Raw genomic sequence first — 5,671 nt, 5'->3', positions numbered from 1 at the left:
GTGGCGGTTGCCTCTTTCTTACTCCCTGCACCCTGGCTGGTCCTGGGGGACACGTCCTGTGATAAAATCGGGGAGCAAGAATAAGGACCGCCGGCCAGCTTTGTGGTTGCTGTTGTTGGGCTGGTGGCGGGGAGGGGTGGGTGGTGATGGGGGAAGAGGGAGGGGTATAGGAACCACTGATAGGATTCAAACGTTAATAATGGATGTGTTTTGAGAAGTGAATGTACCTCTTCTGATGCCGTTGCTGGTATTCAGTAATTTTCCACTCTTCCTTCACACTAGTCCCTTAGGTTTATATGTGGGGACCCCTTTTTTTCCTCTCCTACTTAGGAATCCTTTGTGGCATCAATTAGAAATCTGTGGTCGTCCTATGATGACATTGACACCTTTTCCCACTACTTTCCTCCCAGTGACTGCTATCCGGTAAACAATAGCATTTAAAGAATAAGTCTGCCAGTTGGTGGGAAGTCTCATTATTTGATGAAGAATAACTTTCTTTCTTCAAATGAATAGGTCTCTATAGATTGTGAAGTTAGGTTTGCGACCGCCTTACTAGGCCAGCATATTGTGTGTGTGTGTGTGTGTGTGTGTGTTTCAGATAACGTGTGGTTCTTTGTTGTCAACGTGCCTGTTGTCGGCGATTGTGCAAGCGGCCCAAACCTCGCTCAGGCCCATTCTGACTCAGCGGGGTGTGGTATGGTCGTCCCCAGACAAAGCCTTTCTTATGGGGAAATTCCCTTAGTATTGTTACTTGATCACTCACAGGTATGCTTTTTAAAACTCAGATTGGCTTCTTCTTTTTTTTATTCCTCACCCGAGGATATTTTTCCATTGATTTTTAGAGAGAGTGGAAGAGAGAGGGAAAGACAGAGAGAAATATCGATGTGAGAGAAACACATCGATTGGTTGCCTCCTGCGTGTGCCCGGACCAGGACCCGGGCTGGGGAGGAGCCTGCAACCGGAGTACAAGCCCTTGACTGGAATCAAACCTGGGACCCTTTGGTCCTCAGGCCAACACTCTATCCACTGAGCAAAACCGGCTAGGGCCAGGTTGGCTTCTTTATTGAAATGCAGGGACTGGGCATTAGAATAACCCCCATTTCCCCTTTTCAGTGATCTCCGAAGTCTGTGGGCTGGGGGAAAAGGTTGCGTGACCTTAGGCATGTCACCTCTCCCCACCCCCCATCTTTGTTCCCTCATCTGTAAAAGTCAGACTATGGCCTCCTTCCACGTCCCCTCCAGGCACTCACATGGCGGGGATGTGTGTTGTCTTGGCTGATGGGGTGGGGAGGGTGGGAAGCAAAGTAAATAAGGAAAATACCATCTCATGCCAGCGGGCTGGGCGACCTGATATTGGCGAAACTGAATTTCTCCGAGTCTGAGCCCATCTTCCCTGGGATCCCTTTCAGACATAACGACCTAGTCAAAATATTAGGTGCTCATTAGCCCCGGTGCTGACATCGCTGAATTCTTTCTCCTGACCTCCTACATTTCCCTTCTCTTTGTGATCAATAATCCTATATAATAAAAGCCTAATATGCTAAGTGTCCAGTTGTTCATACAACCAATCAAAGAGTAATATGCTAATGATATGCTAAGGTCGCTCAACTGCTCGCTATGACATGTACTGACCACCAGGGGGAAGACTCTCTGGTAGGTTAGCTTGCTGCTGGGGTCCGGCTGATCAGGACTGAACAAGACAGGCTGGATGTGCCCTCAAGCCCTCCCGCTGTCCCTCCCTGGCTGGCCTACGTCCCACATTGCTCCCCAGCTCCAATTGCGCATCAATGGGGTCCCTCGACCTGGCCTGTGCCCTCTCGCAATCTGGGCTGAGGGACCCCCCTTCCCCCCAGTGCATGGATTTTGTGCACTAGGCCTCTAGTGTGGAATAAAAAGCTACGACCAAAATGGAAGAGTTGGGGCGTTTTGTTTAGGGATACAATGAACAGTCACGTTGCCTTTAGGAATGAGTCTCGTTTCCAGAATAAAGTCAGGCTGGGTGGGACACTGCATTGTCCCCAGAGTTCGGTGTGGACATGAATGGGTTCAAGTGAAGCAAAGTAAGCCAAACAAAGCCCACTACCCAGAGTGTGGAGCAGCCCCTGCAGAACTAGGGGCACCATCATCCCTCTCTCCCTTGGGCAGGCTTGGCTGCCTGGCACCTGGGAAACTCGAGAAGTTCACCCCAAAATAGCTGGCACTATAACCTCAACCCTCAGTCCCATGGCAGGCAAACAGCTGTGAAACACGACCTCTGGCCCTCCCTTTTTCCTTCTCAGAGCAGAAAACAATGCCATTTCTAAAAATCGGAGCAGGCTGTAATTAGGCTGCCAACAAACAGGGCAGGCATTTCCTATCAGGTACATGTAAAGAAGAGAGGTGGTTATTCCTATTTTCTAGGAAAATCCGCCCATAGCCCAGCCTTGGAAACCAATCAGAGAATGCAGTGGGTCCTTCGGGATGTGTTTTAATTGGGAGCCTCTAGGGGTCAGCACCGCGTCAAGGAAGGGCGCTCTGGTCCGGGATAGTCTGGCCTGTTTCCCTGAGTGCGGGAGCGGGCTGACCTCAAAGGGCAGGAGAGGCGAGAGCAGCCCAGGTAAACACAGCAGAAGGCACAGAGCCTTTTCCTGGACATAAACCCTAACTTTTGGCTCAGATTGTTTTTCTCTCCCCTGCTTTCTTCCTTTGCATCTTCCTCCACAGCTCCCGCACCCGCTGTGCACACTGTCAGCTCCATAAACGCATCCTATTGACCGATCAGTGGCGCGTGGCACTTAGCTCCCTCTGGAAGGCTGGGGAGACGCGGAGGGGATGGACAGAGCAGTTCCTCGCTCTGTGTGCCGAGGCAGCCTGGGCCTGCTGCTCATTAGCCACAGACTCTGCCAAACCTGCAACTCCCACCCCAGCTGCAGGGCCCCGGGGGCAGCGCCGGACCACAGGCTTCCACTTGGAACCGCACCCGGCTCCCAGGGGCTGCACGGGTCAGACGTGGTGGGGGAGGGTTTGAGCATCTACAGGAGACCTGGGCATAATCGAAGTCAGAGCCCCCCAAAACTGGTGGGCATTCCTGGGGGCTCCAGGGCACAAGACCAGAAGACGCCAAGTCCAAACCCAGAGGCAGCCTGGAGAGCTCCCAGAGTTGCCCCGGGGTTGCCTTTTAGCCCAACAAGGAACGGAAGATCGGGGCCAGCAGATTTGTTGAAATTACTAGTGACTCTAAAATGGAACCCGAGGGCCGGGCAGGGCTACAGAAAACCAGCCTGCCCTCTTCTCTACCTGCCGTCCTCGGTCCTGCCCCCGGCAGAGCCCTCCTCAAGGCCATTGCAGACTCTTCTAATAACAGAAGGGGCTTTGAGCTCCCCCTGGAATAAATAACAGCAAAATCCACTCTGTGGTCAGGCCAGGGCTGAGCAAGAAGATAGTGCTTCCTCGTCTGCTCACACCTGGGAACCGGCAGTAGCCTCACCATCATGCGCCCACAGCTTCCAGCTCCAGCCTGCCTTCTAGAACTTTCCTCCCCCACCTCTGTGCAGAGGCAGCGTGCACACTCTCAGAACCCTGCTGCAGCTGGGTAATTCTCCTGCGTGTCTTAGATCAATGTGTGGAGATTGGAGAACACTTTTCAAAAGCAAACTTCATTCATGCTGAAGCTCATTTGTTTGTCTGAATGATCTACCGCCATTACCGCCACAACGTTCCTGTAGGAAACATTGGTGCCCACACCTGCTTTCCTCAATTCTGAGGGCCTAGTGTCGTCACCAGCTCCCCGTGATCGTGATCAGGACCCCCTGGTCCTGGCAGGTGGGCATGGGCTCACTGGTGAGCGGCTGCAGAGGCTGTAGAGGCTGCAGGGAGCAGGACGTGCCAAACCCAGGAGGGGTGCTTTTCTGTCCTCTGATGCTGCAAGGGGAAAGGGAGGGGAGCAGAAACGGTGAGTCGGAGACAACCTTTGAACATGTAATCCTGCAAGGAACACGAAGCTGTGCGGGTTCGGGAAGGGGAGGGGACCGTGTCTCCTAGGGACGCGGGAAAGCTGGTTTTCCAGATCGGACTCTTGCTCCCAGATGGCCTTGGTCTTTAAACCTTGTGTTTTCCGTGCTCAGAAGTATGAAGGGCCACTCGGAGCCTCGGCTACAAGGGGCTATAAAAATACAAACCGTTGTGAAGAATGGACTTTACATTGGGGTCTGGAGTGTGTCCGTTTCACAGCCCCTGACTGCAATACTCCCCGGAATATGAATCTAATTAACCGAAAAGGACGGGGGCCACGTCTCCCACCAGGTCTCACTTTGCTGCAGGACTTCAAGTTGAAGGCACCCTAATGAGGGCTGTCCAGCCGCCTTTCCCCCCACATCACCTCCCCCTCCCACCTTGCCGGACACTGAGCACTTTATAATTCAAAGCTCATCTAAATTTCACAGGGTAGTGTAATTCAGACCTTTACTAGGCACACCACTACCTCAGAAGCATGGCCTTCACATCTGCAGGTGGCCTTAGCTTTCATAGTGTGTGAAAAATAACTATTACCTAACCCGTGCCTTTTACCAGCAGCCTTGTACAGTGTAGCTAAAAGCAGTGATTCCAGCCGTGGGCAAACTACGGCCTGCGGGCCGGATCCGGCCCGTTTGAAATGAATAAAACTGAAAGAAAAAAAAAAGACCGTACCCTTTTATGTAATGATGTTTACTTTGAATTTATATTAGTTCACACAAACACTCCATCCATGCTTTTGTTCCGGCCCTCCAGTCCAGTTTAAGAAACCATTGTGGCCCTCGAGTCAAAAAGTTTGCCCACCCCTGGGTTAGGCAGAGGAGAGGGCGGTACTTGGGGACAGAGCTAAGCAATCCCAGTATCTTTTGACGTCTTCTTCCTTCCAAGACTATTTCTGACCCTGGCCAGCTCCCAAGTGACTCCCGGAAGTGGGTACCAGAAGGGCTAAGTGAGATCACAGTAGCGATTGGGTGTAGAAGTCTAGCCCACAGGGAACAAACCAGTGCCCTTCTCATGGTGGACGAAGGCGTCTTGTCAGTGCATGCCTTGCAAGCTTTTGAAAAAGATCTGTTAGCCAGACGCACGCCGGACGTATCATCTCATTCGATGCTAATGAACTCATCCAACCCGTCCACATAGTCTGGTCTCGGGACTCTGGCCAACCCTTTGCCTAAGCCATGAATACACATCCCCTTGCTCTGAGCCCCGCTCTCTTCAGCTCCAGAAGCACACAAACGAAAGTTGCCACGTGCGCTTGAAAATTCCATTTGGAAGCTCATGTTGGTGACTCTGGATAGGATTTGAGAAAAGGAAACAGACTCTGCGTCGGGTATGCTGCCAGCTGCATAGAGTTCACCTCGCCGGGGACAGTTCTGCCCGCTGCGGAGGACAATGTTGCAGATGTGGAGATGTGAGACAGGCGGGGAGATGTGAGACAGGCGGGGAGATGTGAGACAGGTGTGGAGATGTGAGACAGGTGTGGAGTTTGGAGGACCTATGAGGAGTTCAGAGTTGGACAGGTTAAATTTCAGATGCCCATTAGAGGGCCAAGTGGAGATGCCGAGCAGTCGGATGGGTGGAGGAGTCTGACAGAGGTTTGGGTATCACGTTTGAAGAGGAGTCTCCTAGGATTTATGGGCCATGTGAAGAGGAGTTTCATTAATAGCATATGGTTGGGGCT

Source organism: Myotis myotis, unplaced genomic scaffold, assembly GCF_014108235.1.
Source record: "Myotis myotis isolate mMyoMyo1 unplaced genomic scaffold, mMyoMyo1.p scaffold_m19_p_11, whole genome shotgun sequence".
Classification (NCBI taxonomy): domain Eukaryota; kingdom Metazoa; phylum Chordata; class Mammalia; order Chiroptera; family Vespertilionidae; genus Myotis; species Myotis myotis.
Note: the sequence above shows the minus strand (reverse complement) of the source record.